This window comes from Rhinatrema bivittatum, chromosome 4, assembly GCF_901001135.1.
Source record: "Rhinatrema bivittatum chromosome 4, aRhiBiv1.1, whole genome shotgun sequence".
Taxonomy (NCBI): Eukaryota; Metazoa; Chordata; class Amphibia; order Gymnophiona; family Rhinatrematidae; genus Rhinatrema; species Rhinatrema bivittatum.
In genome coordinates, this window is record NC_042618.1 from 11,291,614 (window position 1) to 11,314,771 (window position 23,158).

The following is a 23,158-nucleotide window of genomic DNA, read 5'->3' on the forward strand; positions in this document are numbered from 1 at the left end:
TGCAACGTATGGCGTCCCTCTGCACATCCCTAGCCTCCCATAGAGATATAAATACTTATCTAGGGAGAAAACATCATGGCTAGGTTCTCTCTCTCTCTCTCTCTCTCTCTCTCTCTCTCTCCCCTTCCCATAACTAGGTTGGCACTCTGGGAGCTTCAAACTACCAAAACCAGCATCCACAAAAAAACATCACAACAGGTGATACAGCCATAACACAACCTATCGCATGGCTTAACACTACTGAAAAAGGTGTAGCTAAAATCAGCATTAAAGCCATGTGATAGGGCTTCACAAATGGCAAGCCCACTCCTCCTCTTTTTCAGATTTGCATCGCACCATATGTGAAAACGCGTTATAGCATTTTGATAAATGAGGGGGATAGTTGGGCATTTTCAAGCTTATGAAAATATTTTTCCTTGAAAAAAACTATGCACACTCATTAATATATATAAATGCATGGAGGGTTTTCCCTTTGAAAACTGATATTAAGTTTGTAAGTAAATAATTTTAATTTTGTGTTGGCAATTAAACAATTGCCCCCTAAAGGGGCAGCTAGCCCCAAGTGGTTTTCTACCCCAGAACAAAATCCCTTCCTCCTCCCCTCCAAGCACTTCTCTCCTCCCTTGCCTCTTAGATCCTTTAGGTCCTGAATCAATTGCCAAACTGAAATAAACATTAAACTCCCGAATCGAAGAGAGAAACAAAGCAGAACCTCCATGTGTCCCCATCGCTACTTCCTGGATATTCTTGGGGTCTTTCTGGATCTTCTGACTCCTCTCTCCTCTTCCCACCCAGAAATCAACTGGGGCCTGGGCTTACCAGGCTGGGAGGTGGTTAAGCACAGCTGGGGCCTATCTGGACCACTTCCAACCCCACCCAGAAATCAGACAAGGCTGAGAACCTTCCCATGTACCCTTATGGCTATACAAGAAGATGGTATTGACTGGCCCAGAGACCAGTGCCATTTTGAATTCTGAGGATGGAGGATGAGAGGGGCCCAGAGAGGCCCCAACTGGGTAGGCTGGGGCCCCAACTGATTTCTAGGAGTGGCAGGAGATGTTTTACAGGGGCCTTGGGAGGCCCTGGCTTGGGTGAGCCAAGACCAGTCTGGGCCTCCCTGGGCTCCTCAAATCCCCTCTTATCTCCCCAGAAATCAGAATGGTACTGGTCTCAGGGCCAGTAAATGCCATTTCCAAGTATGACCATAAGGGTAAATGGGGTCTGGGGATGTCACCAGAACTGCTTGATTTCAGGGGGGGGGGGGGGGGGGGAGCTTTTGCCGGTGAATTTCCTGAAACACAAAGACCCCATCAGTTTCAGGGTTTCATAGGGACAGCACGTTCATTTCATCTAATCCAAACTGAATGAAAAAGGGCCACTTTGGTTCTGGTTTCCCACTGATTTGTAATGAATGCAATTCCCTATTAGGAATTATTCATAAAGTAATGTAGAGTAAAGCTGAGGATATTATAATGCCTTTGTATAAAATCTCTGGTGCAATCGCACCTTGAGCATTGTGTTCAGCTCTGGTCGTCCCATTTCAAGAAAGATATAGCAGAACTGGAAAAAGTACAGAGAAAAACATGGAAAATGATAAAGGGAATGGAACAATTGCCTTACGAAGAAAGGCTAAACAGGTTAGGGCTCTTCAGCTTGGAGATTACTGGGCAGCAATATGATGGAGACATAAAATCATGAGTAGGATGAATGAGGGAAATAGAGAATGGTTATTTATACTTTCAATAGTACAGGTTTTGTTCTCTGTATACCCGTGTAATCTTCAGGCACCTCGTGCCTGCTGCCATGAACGCTGCTTCCGCTCCTGCCCTTCCTTCCAGCACAAAGGCCTATCCAGTTTCTCACTTTGGTTTTTCTTTTTATGCAAGTAGATTCCACATCATCGCTCATCATTGCAGTTTGCAGAAAAGGTGGTCCTGCTCCTGCTTTTTCTTCCAGCTCAGATGCTTCTCCCACTCGGCCACCTCTTGTCATGCCTCTGATGCTTGGTTTTTTTTGTTTTTTTTTACTTTTCCTGCCACCAGGTTATGCCACCGGCTGATACATCATTGGCACTCATTGCTGCTGTTTTTAAAATGCTGGCTCAACCATCAAAAACCCTGCCTTTGTATTGGGGTGCTTTGTCCATTTTGCCAGGCTGTCAGGGTGGCTCTTCAAATGTTTCTCTAATTTATGGACCTGTTCATTGAATTTATGGGCTTTTCATAGCAAGCATATGCAATCTTTCATTTTTGGCTATGACTTTGAAGCCAAGTCAACCCTCTTAAAGTTGTACTTACCTTGTGAAGGGGGGGTTCTGATTGGAAGTGGGTCGTGGGCCTTTTTTGTGCCCCACAGTGAACGTAAGAAGGGCGGGTAACAAATATTTTAAAATAAATGCAAAATAAATAAAACAAATCGGAGTCATGATTTGAAACTCCAAGGGAGAATACTCATGTACAATGGCAGGAAATATTTCTTCATGGAAAGGGTGATGGAAGCATGGAACGCCCCCCTGGAAGGAGTGGTGAAGATATAAACAGAAATGGGTTTCAGAAAGGCATGGGATACACACAGTTGGTCAGAGGGTGAAAATGAAGAAAAGGGGTAACCTATTGCTAACTTTTAGATGTGACATTTCTGAATGGGGGTAACCTGCACAAAGCGGCATTCACCATCCAGGCAATTTGCTGGGCAGATTGGATGGACCATTTGGGTCTTTCTCTGCCATCATTTATTATGTTAAAGTTACTGTCTTGTAATCTGCTCTGGACAGGATACTGGATAAAGCAGAATAAAATTGCCTTTCAAATAAATAAATGAACTTTGTCCACCCACTCCAACACCTTTTGGTAGTGCTCATAAAAGTATGACTGACATTGCTTCGGCGCACACTCTTATGTGCACAGCCCTCTTCCCCTGGGTTGTTTTTAAAAAGGCCATTTACGCACATAACACCAAGATTTAAACGGGTTAATGGCTTTGAAAAATACCCCTTATCTGAGAAACCTAACATTCAGAGGCCAGAACTGCCAGGAGTTAATTGTCCCCCCCCCCACATCGAGTGGTGAACATATAATGAAAAAGTGTCGTGCAAGAGGACCTCGTAAAGAAAGTACAAAATGCAAATTGTTCCAATAAATAAAGAGCTTGTTCTAGGGCAAATTTGAATCTGCTGGTGCTCTAGCAAAGCAGCTAAGAAAAAAAACAGCCTGCGCTGTTTAAATCATTGTCCTGATCTTTTCATCTGTGGTTGGCCCAAACACTAGCGCAATTAGTCTTAACCTCCTTATTTTATTTATTTATTTTTTTGTTTGCTTGCTGGACCAGACCCAGAGAATCTCTCCAGAAGCAGAGCAGCCTGGTGCTGGGCTTCCTTTACATAAACAACTTAATTGAGCAACCAAGTGAAAGCAAGTTTATTGGCCCCTGCAAAGTGTTTGGTTGCCGGCATCCAACAGGAGGAAGCGAATAAGATCCAAGTCCTTGGCGGAAGGCTCATAAATGCTTCAAGTTCCCTTGGATCCATTGTCGACCATTTGTTTTATCAGCAGGAGGAAAGGCATAGCATACTGATGGGCAAGAGCGGGCCTTTGCTGTGGCAGTAGCAAAGGGAGCTTGAAATCTGTCAGGCAGGTTTGGTTTCTTCGTGTTCAGTAATTAAGTTAACTTCAAAAAGGCAAACACATTCTGCAAGGGGTATTAAACCAAAAGCAACTTTTGTGCTTCTTTTTCAAGTTTTAATAACTTTTTAACTAATTTCAATTATCATCGCAGGTCTTTGCATCTTGCAACCAACAGGTGAACCTATCAGTGATTCGTCATAGACTTAACAACAATCACTTTGCATGTAGATTCACTGCTTTACTTGTTTCTTTGTACACAGTTTTCTTAAAGTCTCCTAAGGTCAAGTATCATACCAGAGCCAGAATTACATTTATGCACACTTAGTGCAGGGTCTTCTGTACTTACTCCCTCCCCCTCTGACACAACCCTCTTCCCCATCTCTCCCGCCAACAGTAGAGCAGTGCTTCTTACCTGCAGCTGTCGTCAATCTACTGTATAGGGCCTGGTGTGGTTCAAACTTTAGACTGAAGCTTACAGAGGAGGAGACTGACGCAGGTAAGTGGCATTCTCTCCTCCTGTTGGTAGGAAGGAAGGAGACGAGAGAGGCCATTGCACCCTGCATGGTGCCTAATGTGAAATTCAGTCTTGCATGATACATTTTCACCTAGGTACCTAGATCTAACCATACTGGAGACTCTTATGCCTCATTGACATGAGTCTTTGAGGTCTTATAGCTTTCAGTTGCTCCATTAGCACAGATCTAATGTTTCCGGAGGATGGTTGCAGACTTGTGCATATATCAAGCATGTGCTCCATTTACTCTGCAAGTCAACTTTATTGAAAAAAATATGTATTTATTTATTTAATATTCCCCTTTTGAGGCAGTTCTAAGCAGATTATATGCAAGTATTGTAAATATTTTATCATCCAAAGAGGGCGCACAATCTAAGGATCTGATTTTCTAATGCTCTTCTCCCATTCTGTGTCTATGGGAAAAAACACTTAATAAATGAGGCCCCAAGGTTGTACCTAAGGCAATGGAGGGTAAAGTGATGTTTCCAAGATCACAAGGAGTAGTAATGGGATTTGAACGCTGGCTATCCTGATTTACAGACTGCACCTCTAACTACTAGGCTAGGCTACTTCATGGTTGTACTTGTACTTAAAGATATAGAGTTTATATAACATTTGACGCTTACAAATGATTTCAAATCATGTTTTTAGCTTTCATTTGACATTCTCATATTCCAATATTAGAGATGTGAATCGTGGCCTCGATCGTCTTAACGATCGATTTCGGCTGGGAGGGGGAGGGAATCGTATTGTTGCTGTTTGGGTGTGTAAAGTATCGTGAAAATCGTTAAAATCGTGAGCCGGCACACTAAAACCCCCTAAAACCCACCCCCGACCCTTTAAATTAAATCCCCCCCCCTCCCGAACCCCCCCCCCCCCAAATGCCTTAAATTACCTGGGGGTCCATAGCCTTAAATTACCTCCATAGCGGCGGTCCGTAGCTAAATCGGGGGAAGGGGGAGAGCAGGAAAAGCGGCACACTAAATCGTGTAGTCTTCATCCGGCGCCATTTTGCAAAATGGCCGCCACAAAATGGCGGCGGCCATAGACCAAAACGATTCGACGCAGGAGGTCGTTCCAGACCCCCGCTGGACTTTTGGCAAGTCTTGTGGGGGTCAGGAGGCCCCCCCAAGCTGGCCAAAAGTTCCTGGGGGTCCAGCGGGGGTCCGAGAGCGATTTCCTGCCGCGAATTGTTTTCCGTACGGAAAATGGTGCCGGCAGGAGATCGACTGCAGGAGGTCGTTCAGCGAGGGTTCCGGACCCCCGTTCAACCCTCGCTGAACGACCTCCTGCAGTCGATCTCCTGCCGGCGCCATTTTCCGTACGGAAAACGATTTGCGGCAGGAAATCGCTCCCGGACCCCCGCTGGACCCCCAGGAACTTTTGGCCAGCTTGGGGGCCTCCTGACCCCCACAAGACTTGCCAAAAGTCCAGCGGGGGTCCGGAACGACCTCCTGCGTCGAATCGTTTTGGTCTATGGCCGCCGCCATTTTGCGGCGGCCATTTTGCAAAATGGCGCCGGCTGAAGACTACACGATTTAGTGTGCCACTTTTCCTGCTCTCCCCCTTCCCACGATTTAGCTACGGACCGCCGCTACGGAAGTAATTTAAGGCTACGGACCCCCAGGTAATTTAAGGCATGGGGGGGGGATTTAATTTAAAGGGTCAGGGTGGGTTTTAGGGAGTTTTAGTGTGCCGTGTTTTAGTGTGCCGCTGGACCCCCAGGTAATTTAAGGCATTTGGGGGGGGGTTCGGGAGGGTGGGGGATTTAATTTAAAGGGTCGGGGGTGGGTTTTAGGGTGTTTTAGTGTGCCGGTTTTCCTGCCCTCCCCCTTCCCCCGATTTACGATTTTTTGACGATAAATCGGGGGAATTGGTATTGTATCGTGGCCCTAACGATTTTTGACGATTTAAAATATATCGGACGATATTTTAAATCGTCAAAAAACGATTCACATCCCTATCCAATATTATCACTGAAGTTCCATTCTTTTATTTCAGAGTGTCACCCAATAGTGCGCTCTATCTATTGCATTTTTATAGACTTATCATAAGATTACCACAGTAAAATTTGCCATATCCATTGCATTGTCAAGCAAATAACACTCAACAGGATGACATCCTCAGAATACTGCGATAGGAAACTGGATTACCTCAACTGCCTGCAGTTAAGTTCCGCACAGACATCGTCTAGTCCCAGTAGCTGGTGAAGGGCAACCAAGTGGCTGTAGCTCTCACTGGGCTTGTGAAGGAGAGATGGTTGTTTGCTTCCATTTTCCAAGGTGAACAAGGGCGTTCAAATCCAAACTGGATTCCTCATTCCAAGGTTGAAAGAAGGAAGGATGACCTGGCAAAGGAGCTGATGCACCATCTGATATCAGTCTATCATTCTTTGTGTGACAGAAGAGGATTGTACTAGGCCAAGGTTTTCAGAGGGAAAAGAAGCTTTGGGAAAAACAAGGAGAGATCTCCCTGAGTCCTACCTCAGTGTTCAAGAGTTTGAAGAACTCATCTCTATTTGTTTTGGGACTGATAAAAGCAGTGGCCCAATCTGCTTTTTTCAAACTACAAATCGTTTGGCATTTCAAGCATTACAACACCAGCAATGATTTTAGAATGGTGGTACAGTCTCTTAGAGGTATGCATTTGTTTCCTACGTATTTGTAATCCGCAACATATAGGGCCATATTCGTTGTATTCGTGGGGAATCGTGATACGTTTCGCTTCCCCACAAATACAACGAATCTTCACCGAATTATTCAGCCGTCTAAAGGAGCCAATTTAAACAAACCCCCCACACTCCTGACCTCCCGGCGCCATCCATTGCTCCTACCATGTGACAGGGACTTAGATGCATGTCTCCTCCAGATGGATTGCAAGAGAATCAGGATAAAGAGGAGGAGGAGGAAGAAGAGGAGTTGACTGAGCCACAATTGCTGGAGATACATCGCAAAAGCCAAAGGCAGGCTATCTAAGAAAGGAGTAATCTGATAGGAAGACATTTTAGAAGGTGGATGTATTTATTTACAATGAGTGAAAACATAAAGAAATTATTGCTTCCTTGGCCAGCCTCTTTTGCAGCTGTGGGTAGCTCACAGGGCTTAGGCTGCCCTAACCTGGAGCTCCTCCGCAGTGGAGCCCTGCCACTGCTCACCCTGCCCTCTGAGGGCAACAGACCTTGTGGCAGTACCAGTTCATGGCTGCAGGAGGGTCCCAATGGAGGCAGCATAGGCTGTGGTGATGATGGTGCAGAATGCTGTGGTGCAGGTGGACCCTCTGCCTGGTGAGGTGGCATCCATGCACAAGGTGGTGCAGCATGAGATGAATGTGGCAGGGACACAGGGACTCAGCTTGATGATGTCCCATCCATGGACACGGTGCTACATATAGTGGAGGGGGCTGCATCCAGGGCCCCATGAAATGCCATGAAGCTGCTGGTGGTGGGAGGGATCCTCTGCAGTATCTCCCTCCACACTGCAGTCCGGGCATCTGTAGAATGGCGAAGGGCCTGTACCTCATGGTGCACACCCTGCATGTCCTCTTTCACAGTATCATGGAGGCCCTGCACTTCTTCCCTCACCACATCCTGGAGGCCACGTAGCTCCTCCAAGAGGCTGATGCTCTACTCTATCAACTGCCTCTCTGCCTGACTGGTCACCATGTCTTTTTGAGGGCCTTGCCCCTGGTTAGATGAGCTGCTGTCCTGTGCGCCACCCTCTAGGAGATCAGCCATTGGGTTCTCCTCCTCCTCTTCTTCCTCCAGCTGCTCTTCCTCCTCCTATTCCACTATAGGCCATCACTGCACCTCAGGAGCCCCCTCTCTGTCTCTTCATCTAAAGTGTCACACATCACTTGCAAGCAGTGGTATGGCCTTTGTGGACATCTTGTTGCAGGATCAGCCCATTCTGCAGCAGGCTCCCCAATGCAATGAAATAGGTAAATGGCAAACGCTGACATGACATGTGGTTTTCCCTTACATAGAGCCCTCAGGGATCTCCACTAGATGACCTTGGTTCCTAACCCTTGGGTAGACAGCTACAAAGGGCCATACCATTCTATACAGCACCTTCCCCTGGAGGTTGATTGGAATTGGGAGTCCCTGAGGCAGAAGGAGGGGCTAGTCCAGGCTGGAAGGAGTGGGACAGTGTATTTTTTATTTCAAAGGAGAAGGAGTTGTTTCGATGTGCTCTACATGTTAGGCCTTCAGTCTAGCACTGAGAGGGAGACACTGCCCTATCCTTTGAAGAGGAGTGAAAGGGAGAAAAGCAGAGAAAGTCATCTGGATACCCCCAATAGAATTTCCACCCCTGGGAACAGGACACTGCCAGGCTGGACTTGGGAATTCACCGTGATCCCAGATATTGTGGTAGTGGATGCAGTCACTGTTAGGTGATCCCAGCCCACTTGGGATAATTAGCATTGCACCCCATGGACAATAAGCATGTTGCAAGTCCCAGTCTTGAGGGAACCATCCCTTGAGATGGAGAATCCTTTACATCCTGACTCTGGGATATCTGGGGCCTTGGATGTACTTGGACACATAAGAATATAAGAACATGCCATACTGGGTCAGACCAAGGGTCCATCAAGCCCAGCATCCTGTTTCCAACAGTGGCCAATCCAGGCCATAAGAACCTGGCTAGTACCCAAAAACTAAGTCTATTCCATGTTACCATTGCTAATGGCAGTGGCTATTCTCTAAGTGATCTTAATAGCAGGTAATGGACTTCTCCTCCAAGAACTTATCCAATCCTTTTTTAAACACAGCTATACTAACTGCACTGACCACATCCTCTGGTAACAAATTCCAGAGTTTAATTGTGCGTTGAGTAAAAAAGAACTTTCTCCGATTAGTTTTAAATGTGCCCCATGCTAACTTCATGGAATGCCCCTTAATCTTTCTACTATCCGAAAGAGTAAATAACCGATTCACATCTACCCGTTCTAGACCTCTCATGATTTTAAACACCTCTATCATATCCCACCTCAGTTGTCTCTTCTCCAAGCTGAAAAGTCCTAACCTCTTCAGCCTTTCCTCATAGGGGAGCTGTTCCATTCCCCTTATCATTTTGGTAGCCCTTCTCTGTACCTTCTCCATCGCAATTATATCTTTTTTTGAGATGCGACACCCTTTTCTGACACTTATTAATTCTAAGAACATAAGAAATTGCCATGTTGGGTCAGACCAAGGGTCCATAAAGCCCAGCATCCTGTTTCCAACAGAGGCCAAAACCAGGCCACAAGAACCTGGCAATTACCCAAACACTAAGAAGATCCCATGCTATTGATGCAATTAATAGCAGTGGCTATTCCCTAAGAGCCGGATTTTAAGAAATAGGCGCGGGCGTAGATTTGTGCTCGCAAACCGGCGCGCATAAATCTACGCCCGATTTTATAACCTGCACGCAGGTTATAAAATCTGGGGTCGGCGCATGCAAGGGGGTGCACACTTGTGCACCTTGTGCGCGCCGAGCCCTAGGGGAGCCACAATGCCTTCCCTGTTCCCTGTTCCCTCCGGCCTAAGAGGGAACTTTCCTTCTGCCCCCCCACCTTCCCCTCCCTTCCCCTTCCTAACCCACCCCCAGCCCTATCTAACTCACCCCTTACCGTTGTTAAATAAGTTGCGCCTGCCTCCGGGCAGGTGTATGTTGCACACGCCGGCCAAGTGCCAGCGTGTGATCCCCCAGCCTAGAGGGCCTTCGGAGCCTTCTGGCCATGCCCCCGCCCTGCCCCAGACCGCCTACCACCGCCCCTTTTTCGAGCACCGGGACATATGCACGTCCTGGAGCTTGTTTGCGTCACCGAGCCTATGCAAAATAGGCTTGGCGCACGCAGGAGCGGGTTTTTGGGGTTACGCGCGTAACCCTTTGAAAATCCGCCCCTAAGTAAACTTGATTAATAGCCATTAATGGACTTCTCCTCCAAGAACTTATCCAAACCTTTTTTGAACCCAGCTACTCTAACTACACTAACCACATCCTCTGGCAACAAAATTCCAGAGCTTTATTGTGCGTTGAGTGAAAAAGAATTTTCTCCGATTAATCTTAAATGTGCTACTTGCTAACTTCATGGAATGCCTCCTAGTCCTTCTATTATTCAAAAGTGCAAATAATTGATTCACATCTACTCGTTCAAAACCTCTCATGATCTTAAAGACCTCTATCATATCCCCCCTTAGCCGTCTCTTCTCCAAGCTGAACAGTCCTTATCTCTTTAGCCTTTCCTCATAGGGGAGCTGTTCCATTCCCCTTATCATTTTGGTTGCCCTTCTCTGTACCTTCTCCATCGCAACTATATCTTTTTTGAGATGCGGTGACCAGAATTGTACACAGTATTCAAGGTGCGGTCTCACCATGGAGCGATACAGAGGCATTATGACATTTTCCGTTCTATTAACCATTCCCTTCCTAATTCCTAACATTCTGTTTGCTTTTTTGACTGCTGCAGCACACTGAACCGACGATTTTAAAGTATTATCCACTATGATGCCTAGATCTTTTTCCTGGGTGGTAGCTCCTAATATGGAACCTAACATCATGTAACTACAGCAAGGGTTATTTTTCCCTATGTGCAACACCTTGCACTTGTCCACATTAAATTTCATCTGCCATCTGCCAATCTTCCAGTCTCACAAGGTCCTCCTGCAATGTTTCACAATCCACTTGTGATTTAACTACTCTGAATAATTTTGTATCATCTGCAAATTTGATAATCTCATTCGTCGTATTACTGGTGATGCCTAGTATGATGGCTATTTGAAAAATGTACAATATTTTTTCTGTATGTCATAACTGATTGCTGCATTGTGAGCATTATTGCATCACTCCTTACGCTTCCCTATCATTTGGACTGTTTTTGGTCAGTTTTTATAAAAATAACATGTTCAGAATTATATGTTATTTTATTTACACATGTATATGCTATTTTTCTGCACATAATCCCTTTTAAAATTTACTGAAAATGTATGAAAGTTAGACTCCCTTTATTTATTTTAAAATTCTTTTATTAACACCTATTGTGACATTTTTAATGTTAAGTGGATTACAGCAGAATTAAATGCAATTATTGCAATCATGTTAGCAACCTCGCGGGTTTCTGTGTGTTTATTTATTTATTTTCCACCTTTCTCAGACCAGCTGTGCTAGGCGGATCACTCAGAACCATAAGTAACCCGATTCGTAAACAGGCACAAGAAGGCGGAACCCCAAAACCGGAAATCCCATACATGACGCTACCTGCAAAATATCTGCTGAAAAAGACTAAATCTGTTTTCCCTGGAGGGGAAGGCCTGAAATAATAATGCTTTAGATTTCTTGTGGAAATGGCCATAATTCCCTATATTCTGAAGGTCTGCTGGAAGGGCATTCCACGATACTAACCCCATTATGGACAAGGCTGACTGGCGAGTCTCATGGAGGTGAGGGTAGCTGACAGAAGGCACAGGAAGCAATCGCTTCCCTGCTGAATGCAAGCCTCAGCAGGGAACACACTCGGAGAACAGATTACAAAAATAGGGTGATAGGGGTTTTACCAAATGAGCTTGCAAACATTTTTTGGGGTAAGAACCTATTTTGGTTTTTCATTGGATTTGCTTAAATTCGGATTTCAGCAAATTATCTGACCTGTATCAGATTTTTCAAAATATACCAGGATTTTTCCTTTAAAAAAGGAATACTCACAATGGAATTACTCTTTCTTTTTAAATATTTCTGTATTTGCATTTAGTTTTTCTTCTGCATTGCATTCAAGAATAAAGTTCACTGTTGCATATCATTATTGGAATGATTTTTACCATCTGGTAGGGATCACAAAGAAACAAACAATTAAAGAGATGAGGGAAACAGAATGAAAATGTGGATAATGGTTGTTGTAGAACAGAAATATGTGTGATAGTGTTCAGAAATGGGTTGCTTTTATCAAGCAGAAGAGATCATGTGACCATCCAGTAACGTGATGATTACTGCATGGCATTCAAGAGCTCTCTTGGGTCAGCCCAGTCATTCAATAGCAATGCTGCACACTGTCCATGTGCAAGGTCCTTGCTTCGATCTCCGAGCTGATCTTCCACTGCTCTGATCAGGTAAGGAATAGAGATGTGTATCGTGTGATCGATCGTCTTTAATGATCGATTTCGGCTGGGGGGGGAGGGAATCGAATCGTCGCGGTTTTGTTTCTGTAAATATCATGTAAATTGTAAATCGGGGAGGGCGGGAAAACCGGCACACTAAAACATCCCTAAAACCCACCCCGACCCTTTAAAATAAATCCCCCACCCTCTCGAACCCCCCCCCAAATGTCTTAAATTACCTGGAGTCCAGTGGGGGGGTCCTGTTGTGATCTTCCACTCTCGGGCCACTGGTGTGTTGATAGAAAAATGGCGCCGGCGCTACCTTTACCCTGTCATATGACAGGGCAAAGGTAGCGCCGGCGCCATTTTGGTTCCTATCCCCCGACGTCACGAGCGTAGGAGATCGCTCCCGGACCCCCGCTGGACCCCCAGGGACTTTTGGCCAGCTTGGGGGGGGCCTCCTGACCCCCACAAGACTTGCCAAAAGTCCAGCGGGGGTCCGGGAACGACCTCCTGCACTTGAATCGTGTTGCCATACGGCCAGCGCCATTTTGCCGGCCGTACGTGTTGCCATTTTGCCGGCGCCATTTTGCCGTACGGCAACACGATTCGAGTGCAGGAGGTCGTTCCCGGATCCCCGCTGGACTTTTGACAAGTCTTGTGAGGGTCAGGAGGCCCCCCCAAGCTGGCCAAAAGTCCCTGGGGGTCCAGCGGGGGTCTGGAAGCGATCTCCTATGCTCGTGACGTCGGGGGATAGGAACTAAAATGGCGCCGGCGCTACCTTTGCCCTGTCATATGACAGGGCAAAGGTAGCGCCGGCGTCATTTTTCTATCAACGCACCCGTGGCCCGAGAGTGGAAGATCACAACGGGACCCCCCCACTGGACCCCAGGTAATTTAAGACATTTGGGGGGGGGGGGTTCGGGAGGGTGGGGGATTTATTTTAAAGGGTCGGGGTGGGTTTTAGGGTTGTTTTAGTGTGCCGGTTTTCCCGACCTCCCCCTTCCCCTCCCCCTTCCCCCGATTTACGATTTTTGACGATAAATCGGGGGAATTCCTATTAAATATCGCCTCTAATGATTTTTGACGATTTAAAATATATCGGACGATATTTTAAATCGTCAAAAAACGATTCACATCCCTAGTAAGGAAGGGGGATCATGCCCCTAGGTGGGGGTTAAGGAGATGTCATGGCCTTTCTTCAAAGGCAACACCTACTGTCTGGATTCGGGACCCAGGATTGTAGGGTTCCAAAAGGAGAATGACCTCTGGCCTAGGACTGATCTGCTATAACCAAATTGGAGAGAAGGAGGGAAGGAGGTTTTATAAAATGCAGGAAAAAAAACCCCTGGGCAGTTGAGAATAAAGGCTCATGGTGTCAGTTTCCCAGCCCTGGTTCCGACTGGGCTGAAACCCAAAGAAGCTGGCAGAAACTACTGTCAAGAGAAAACTAGTCGAAGAATAATCTTTCTCCAAACTGTTCCCTTTATAAACCTATTTAAGACTACACATTTTAAAAGCCTTAAGAAATGCAGCTTACGATTCCTTTCTGGACTAATCGTCCTTCCTACGGGGCATCAGTAAGTGGGTATACATTGGAAACCAGTACCGGCTTGTTCTCCCAGAGTCCATTGTCAATCATTGGTGGCCTGAATCACTGAAGCTCTTCTCCCATTCTGAGTCCGTGGGGGGAAAACGTTGAGCAAATCAGGCCCTGGCCCCATTTAAGTCAATCAGTTTCCTAAATTCCATCAACAGTTTTAATTCTAATGTGGCTTAGGAAAAAAAAAAGAATTAAACTAAAATGAATCCTTTTCATTGAGCTAAGGGAGTCGCATGTATGAGAAGCTGGTGTGGCATTGCAATTAGTTGGGATGAACCGTGGCTAAAGTCGCTCGCCTTGAGTGCAGATTTCAGCTTTCCTCGATCAATAACCGGCAATAAATGAAGATGAAAGAAACTCTGCAGCTTTGCTTCTGTCCTCTCACAACAAAAATGAATGCAGATAACATCCTCTTTTCATGACAAAGCTTTCTCTAAGCAGCATAGTGGATGGACACATAATGGCCAGACAATTATCTGGCAGCCTAAGTAGATGTCCTGATGCGAAAGCAAGGGCCTCCACTGGAGTTTCAAAGTCAGGTTTTGTTAAAGGAACTCGCTACCAAAGGGAAAGGAGACTTTTGGTTTTTTTCTTTTGACTCAGCAGTTTCCTCTTTTTTTTTTTTTTTTCCCCGGAGTTTCTAGCTCAATTGGCACCATCCAGGGCCTGGACCAGGGGCTCCTTCCGGAACCCAGCAACCATTGGCCTTCTATCCGGCCGCCAGGTGTCGTCGTGCAAAAAAAATACCGAATAACGCCTCTCTCCAAAGAATCTCCAGCCCTGGCCTGACCCAGGAAGTGAACCCTGGCCCTTCCACATGGCAGCGTGCTGCCCCCCCCGAGCTACCAGGCCAGTCCTGGGAATACAGAATTTTAAGTTAAAAACCTGCGTTGTTATAAGCATTATTACTTGCCTTTAGCTCTCATCTGGTGTCTTCTGCTGCACAGAATTCGGCACATTTTAAGGGCGGAACTTTCATAGAGTGCCCCGTCTGCTTGCAGATTTCACCCAGAGACGTAACAGTAAGCACGCATGTACTTTCCCCCCTTTGAAAAGTATCTCAGAAGAGCTGTACCGGCATTTAGTACGGAAGCCAATGGGACAGGGACAAAAGCCTCTCCTTTTCCCGCTGGCTTATGCTGACTCTTTTGGGGCTGTGGTATTGGGGGTGAGAGGTTTGTGGGTGGATTTTGGAGGCAAGAAGGGGCTGCCTAGGATACGCTATAGAAATTTATTTCTGGGGATCGGGAAAAGAGAGGAGGCGCCTCTGGGGGCTGCAGCAAATTATTTTTGTGCATCAGGAGGAAGAGGAACTCTTCAGCAGCTGTTTCACCGGATCTGCAAGTTGTGGCTTTAAACCTATTTTCAGTAAGCTGGCCAGCAGCAAAATTACCCAGATAACTTCATCCGAATAACTTTAACCAAGTATATTCAATGGCAGACTTCTCCTGCTGGATATTTGACTGGTTAATCAGACAAGTTATCCAGATAACTACTCCTCTGGCCAGCTTACTGAATAATGACCTCATACTTTTTAAAATTAAAAATATTCGTGTTAACTCAGAAAACTTCCTTAATCCTACCCCAGAGAACATGTCCCTGGTATGCAGGTAAAAATATGCACATACAGCTTGTACGCATGCATTTTACCCTGGATATCGGGGAAGCAATTCTGTAAAAAAAAAAAAAGTCAGTTTCCAAGGGTGAAGCGGCGTTTTATCCCTAGAAAACAGCTTAAAATTGCCTTCTAATAGTCTGAACTCCAAATTGTAGTGACTGTAAAATAATCTGTCAGTGCAGATATTACCCCTCTAGCTTATCCTCTTTGGAATGGAAGCCTTATTCCGTCTGTCTGTTGCATCACATTCCTTTCAGAGCCTGAAACGAAAGGTTGTGCTTTCGTAACTATGCCCCGAGTCAGCAGATCATCTCAGAATTAAAGGGAAAAATCAGGATGCGCAAAGGGAATAAAGGGGAACCCTGTGCCTGCTTCATTGCTGAAGATTTCTCAAAAATTTTCACAAGGTTTGACACAAAACATGCATCATGGCCAACTCTGACCCCGTGGCAAATATCACTATGGGGGGAGGGGGGGTTGCCTTGGCTTATGGTGCTCTAGTCTACAACCTCTGAATTCAATGGTGAGCTTCACCAGGTTTCTTTACACTTTGAGCAGAAATCCTGTCAGTGGATTCCTGAGGCTAACGAGGTAGTGAGTTTCTTATTTTGTGGAATATCCACATCACCGCATTACGTATCATTCGCAATGATTAATCGGTCACAAAGCAAACAGTTATGAATGGGGGTACATAGCGTGGATTTCATCAGGCTGAGGTCAGGCCTGACCTTGGAACTCTCATAAGGGAACCAGAACAACTATGATTCATATATCAAGGCCTTTGGCTGTTTAACCTTTGATCTTTAAAATCACAGTACCTGGAGGATCAAGAAAGGCTTAACAGCAGCGTGGAGGGGAGGGGAGGGGTTTTTTTTGAAATCCCGGCAGAGCTGGATTATTGAAAAGTGAATTATGCCCAAAGATATCAGGCTTTTATCTTCAAATATTGGATTACAGCAACTCAACAACTGTAGTTTCTTTAATATTAATTTGTTTTCAGAGTTGAATCATAAACTCTCCATGGGACGGTGAAGGCTGCATACATTCTAGGGAAAATAAGCAGAGCTTTAATCTCTGTTATTTGCTTAGCGTCTTTGTCGGCATGTGCTAGACGGGGATAAAGCTAGTACCATTAAATGTGAATCAGTATTAATTTCAGTGGGGACTTTCAGACACTGTATTATTTTTACATACATAAATACCTGCACTTCCCTCAGACACGGCAGTGGTATTTTTAAACTCTCTCCTGGGCTAATCCAACACTCAGGGCTCACAGGGTTGTGTTGCGTTGCCTATAGGAGTGATGGCAAATATAGCAGCACTCTTTGATATTGGGATTGCTCATTTTGGTATATCTGATTATCTGGCGTCAGCTCTTTTGTGGAGGGGGGGACAGTGCAGACTTTGCTATTAACATAATTTCAACCACTAAACTGCAGTACTCTGTGCATTCGGTAAGGCAATGGAATGTCTCAGTGTGTCCACATTTGTTTCACCATTTGTATACCAGCTGTTAGGGATGTGCAGACCAAAAGTTTATGTTCATAAGTCCATAAGTCGAAAGGGGGGGTCAATTTCGGTCAATATGGACATATGGAGAATTCCATAAGTTGAGTCTATGTCCATACGTGCACCGATTCCCTAAATAAAAATTTAAACCCCTCACCCTCCTTAATCCCCCCCCAAGATTTACCAAAACTCCCTGGTGGTCTAGCGGGGAGTCAGGACGCCATTTCTGAACTCCTTTGCGAGGAGCACGTGACGTTGGCGTCACGTCGGAGTGACGCGGCGTCATGTGATTCCCCGCGGGTTCGCTCCGGGACCCTCGTTGGACCCAAAAGGAACTTTTGGCCAGCTTGGGGGGTCAGGAGGCCCCCCCAAGCTGGCCAAAAGTTTTGGGTCCAACGAGGGTCCCGGAGCGAACCCGCGGGGAATCACGTGACGCCGACGTCACGTGCTCCTCGCAAAGGAGTTCAGAAATGGCGTCCTGACTCCCCGCTAGACCACCAGGGAGTTTTGGTAAATCTTGGGGGGGGATTAAGGAGGGTGAGGGGTTTAAATTTTTATTTAGGATCAACAATCGCGATTTCCAACGTATTCAACAGAGCTATGTTGAATAAGTTGGAAATCCGATCGTTTTCGCCTCATCACTTTTTTAAGTTAAAAAAAAAAAAGTTGCGTTTTACCTATAAGTTCAAAACGAATGCACACCCCTACCAGCTGTATTTGCTGTCACTAAAAGCACTGAAACCGGATGGATATGTCCCACCAAGACAGAGATCCCAGCCGTGGATAGTGATATGCACATTAAAATTGCATTTCAAGATTATGAGGCAAACGTTATCGCAAAGTCTGCATCCCCTTTCCTTCTGAGGAGTCCCCGGTGGAGGAAGATGTATCTGCTGGGATTTATACCTGCCCTTCTTGCAGATGCGTTTCCCCTGACAAACTGCACGGGTGGTTTTGAGCTGTTGCCTTCCCTGGTCCTGCCCTACTTCTGTGTCCACCTACTTTCCCTATGGGTAAAAGTGCACCTCATTAACAGGCTTTTTGGGGGCTTAGTCAACGTTAGCTCAGCTTTTACTTTAATGTGAACCAATGTGCTCTAAATAATGCAAGCATTCATATGCATTATGGCACGATTCTAGGTGTTAACACATGTTTAATGCATATGAATGTTTGCATTAGTGATAAAGCACTTTAACACACAGAACGCACCCTATGAGTCAAAAGCAATACTTGTGATGAAGGCATAGACACAGGCAATTTTTTTTTTTTAATGGTAATGCAAAATGGTGCAAGTGCCATGACATCAATATTTTAAGTAAGGCCCTAATGAAATGGTTTAGAATTAATTTCCGGGGAAATCTGTCCGATACACACCTTCGTGCAATGCAAATTATGTCCAATTTTCTACTATTACAGTAACAGCTGGAGTCTCCTTTATTGGGTATTAGGTTTCCTTCTTGCCAGAGAATTGTCCTTGAATGCAGATTTAGAATTTGCTAGTCATGGATATATCCCGTTTTTTCCCGCCTGCGTGGTTTCCCCAGCACCCTGCGCTCAGGCTTACACTGCAAGCGCTGGCTTTCCCCTGGGGTTGACCATTCACGATGAAGCTTCTACTTCTCTTTCAAATGGGGATGTACCCTGTACGTATGAAACTTCCCTTAAAAGGGCAGCTTTGCCAAAATGGAAGCTTGAAGCTTACTGGCATTTCTTTTTATTTATGCAATTTTATAATACAAACAAAGATAACTTTGCATTAGACATCAGAAGAAAGTTACAAAAAAGAAATATATTTATCCTAAATTAAATACAAGGAAATAATTACTTTCACTCTTTTCCCCAAGAAACATTGGAGGGAGAAACGGAAACAATAGAGGAGTACAACAAGAAACAACTAATATAACATACTCTCCTGTATATACCAAATCTTTAATCAATTAATAGGCGAGCTTTGACTTGTTGGGACAACCATTCTGGCATTTAAGAATTCCCTTAACTGCTCTGGGTTGTAAAATACACATGTGTTTCCAGAATACTTTATTACGCATCTTGCAGGATATCTCAGAAGGAAATTAGCGCCCATCGCCACAACTTCTGGGCGCATCGTTAGGAAATTTTCTCGGCGTAACTGCGTTACTCTGGAGAGTTCTGGGAAAATACGGATTAACCTTCCCAAATAAGTCATATTCATTGCTTTAAAGTAATATCTCATTATTATTGCTCTATCGTGTTCAGAAAATAGTGAGACAAACAGAACCGGTCTTTCTAGTACTTCAAGGCCAGAGCTTTCCAGATATTCTGATAGGTTCTCAAATCCTCCCATATTCCTTACGGGGGATATCTGTATCTGGCTTTGTCTTTGTCTCAGATATACAATCTTTTTCAATGCCGGTATTTGATCTTCTGGGATCTTCAAAATCTCCTTTAAATATCTTCTAAACGTTAAGATAGGTATTTCGCTGGCCACCTTAGGAAAGTTCATTACTTCATTACTTCATTAATTGTCTCAAGTAATTTTCAACTGACTCCAGCCTGTGCATTGAAGCTTCCTGTTCTTTCACACATATGGCGTTCGAACCAGACAGTTGTTTCAAGTCATTTTTAACCTGAGTCATGGCTCGAGTTTGCTCTTCCTCTTTAAACTTAATATTATTCTCCAGCATTTCAATTTTCAGGGAGGGTTCCTCTGTTACTTGGGTATGTTCATTAAATACCTTGGTCATCTTTACAATCAAGTCCCAGAGCGAGTCCATTGTAATTACTGCCAGTCTGACTATCTCAAGGGAGCTTTTCAGACCTCATGTTACCTCAATCTCTCCGGCTCCCGCCGTTGTTCTCTGCGGTGTACTCTGGGGGCTCTCCCCGCACAAAGCCGATATCTCCGGAGTTCTAGAGGAAATCGAGGGCCTCTCCCGGTCCACTGCTGCGTCGTTCTGACCACCCGTCGGAGTCGCTCTTGTGACCTCATTCACCGGCGACTCTGCCATCCCAACGCTGCTTGGAGGAATTGCTTTCGGCTGTTCTTGCGGCTCTGGCGGGGTCAATGATATCTCCCCAGGCGGCGAAGGGACTCCTCCTCCCGACCCACCAGCGGGGCTCGAGAACCCAGTGTAAGGTATGGTTGTCGCATATTGCGATATTACCCGCTGTCCTGTGGGGAGTGAGGGCCTGGGTGGATATACCCTCACTTTCCCTTTTCTCTTATGTTTCATTATATTAGAAAAGGAAACAATTTCAGAAGAAAACTTGGGAAATATCAGGAGCGTCAGCGTATGCGACCGTTCAGGCAGCCATCTTGAATCTCCCTTCTTACTGGCATTTGTTTACAGGTTTCGTATAGTGGCAAAGATATGCAAATGGAAACAGGGAGATTAGGCCAGCCTACTGTGTGAGCGGTCGCAGTCTCTCTGATTACTTTTGCATATCTGTGGCTGCTAATACACCACAATAGTAAACAAGCATCAGTGATTGCTATAGACGAGGGGGCTGGAAGCTTCTCAAAGCCATGTCCAGGGGTAAATATTGACTTACACACATATGAATATCACCCTCCATCGGTGTGGTGGAAAGCACTTGCACTGTCCCACCACAGTGTTGTCATTTTTTTTTCAGCCACATTTAGGACAGGCTGTTTGCCTCCCAGTCTAAACCACAGTAGGCAACTTACAGATAAACTGAAATAAATAAATATACATCAATACATTCCTGCAGGCTGGTTTTAGACAAGATTGGAAAGTAGCACATGTGGATTGTATCTTCAAGTCCTACCGACCTTCCTTTCCTACACAAAAAGAACAGATGCAAAACTCTTGGGCCGCTAAGGGAAAAAGTGCTTATATATTTCCTCTTTCATACTTGGTACAAAGTTTGCATGTAAACATTTCCTGTGGACTTGCACCCACAGAAGACAATTTGAAAACTGCCGCCCCCCCCCCCCCCACACACACACACACCATGGGAGGCAAATTTCAAGCTTCCCCCTGGCATGGCAGAAGGTGATTCTGTAGCTAGGACCTGCCCTCCAGGTGCTACCTTATCTTGCCATACCATAAGAATTAGGATGGCCATTGTTCTTGTGATTTGGTCATTAGGAATGAAGACAGCTGGGTAACTGGTGGGCTTGAGGATTGCCTGATAACTCGCTTGCCTGGTGTGAAGGCGGTAGACCTCATGCACCACCTAGATAAGATTTTAGATAATGCTGGGGAGGAACCAGCTGTTGTGGTACATGTGGGCACCAATGACATAGGGAGGTACAGGGGGGAGGTTCTGGAGATTACATTTAGGCTCCTAGGTAGGAAATTGAAATCCAGAGCCTCCAGTTTTGCATTCACAGAATTCTTCCCCATTCCATGTGCAGGAATTCAGAAGCAGGCTGAGCTCCAGAGTCTCAATGTTTGGATAAGATAATGGTGCACAGAAGAGAGTTTTATTTATTTATTTATTTTTCTATACCGACATTCGATTTGACATATCACATCAGTTTACATCTAACAAGATGTCTAAGGCGAGCCTTTTATGACATGATACAATATAACCACTTAATTGAGTAACTGGTTGCGTACATATAACTGTTTTACCACAAGATAGTAATACAATATAACGTGCTTAATTGCATAACATTATACAGAAAATATTAAAAGATAAATTAACTATGTACAGTAGCAGGGTTGGGAAACAGGGGGGGGGGGCTGGGAGGCTGGGGGGTAGGAGGAATGTTGAACGATGGGAGAAGGGGCTGGTGGGGCTAATTGTCTTGTGTGAAGGCTTTCCGGAAGAGCCAGGTCTTGAGGTTCTTTCGGAAGGTGGGTGTAGATGGGTCGGTTCTGAGAGCGGATGGAAGGTTGTTCCAGAGGTGAGGACCCGCTACGGATGCAGCGCGTTCTCTGGTGGACACTCTATGTACTTCTTTGGCGGGGGGAATGGGGAGAAGGCCTGTGTTGGTTGAGCGGAGATTTCTAGTGGGGTTGCAGGGGGTCAGAGGTCCTTGTAGCCAGCTGGCTTTGTCATTGTGGATAGATTTGTGTATATGCATGAGTGGTTTGTATTGGGATCTGTAAGGGATGGGCAGCCAGTGGAGTTGTTTGAGGGCGGGTGTGATGTGATCTGTTTTTCTCTTATTCGTTAGTGACCGTGCAGCAGCATTTTGTAGGAGTTGGAGGGGCTTGAGGGTGGATGCGGGAAGGCCAGTCAGGAGGGCGTTGCAATAGTCTGTTTTGGCAAATAGGAGGGATTGCAGTACCGTCCGGTAGTCTGGGGGATGAAGTAGAGGTTGGAGTTTCTTCAGGATCTGGAGTTTGTAGAACCCTTCTTTTATCAGTGTCTTAATATGCTGTTTGAAGTTCAGTTCCTGGTCCAGGGTGACTCCGAGGTCACTAACCGTCGGTAGCATGTTATAATTGGATAGAGTTGTGTGGTCAGCGATGGATATTGAGGTTTTTCTGGAGAGGTGAAGAATTTCCGTCTTGTTCTGGTTGAGCTTTAGTGCCATTTCAGAGAGGATAGAGGTTATGTCTGCCCGGTGTGTTTCCCATCGGTTTAGGGTATTGTTGACATCATTGATGGGGAGCAGGATCTGGATGTCATCGGCGTAAAGAAAGTAGGTGAGCCCTGTTTTGTCTAGGTATTTGCATAGTGGCAGCATATAGACGTTGAAGAGGGTAGGGGATAGGGATGAGCCTTGTGGGACTCCCTGTGGGAGGGGGATTCCTTCTGATGTTGTATTTCCTTGGGCTACTTTAAATGTTCTGTTGGTGAGGAATGATTGGAACCATTGGAGAATGGTGCCGGTGATGCCTATTTCTTTTAGCCTGTGAATTAGAATCTTATGGCTGACGGTATCAAATGCGGCGGTTTATTTGGAGCTGGGGAGCATTCTGGGGATGGGAGAGCCTCTCTGACAGGATGAATTCCACCACCAGGCTGCTGGCACAAACATTTAAAAAAGGAGATACAGTAGCTGTTAAACTAATTTATAGCGGAAAGTTGATAGTCATTCACAAACACATGGTTTGGAGCGGAGTATCTTCAAAGGATGCTGGTATTACAGCGAAGTAGGGATGTGCATGCATTTGAAATGAATGTGCCAATTTTTATTTCATTCATGGCCCCCCAAAATGAATGGATGTGGGTCCCATAAATGAAATGAAAAATTTTTGTCCGATTTGTTTATGTTTCCCATTTTTAATATGGCCCACTGAAGTCTATGGCTGTAAACTGCTAA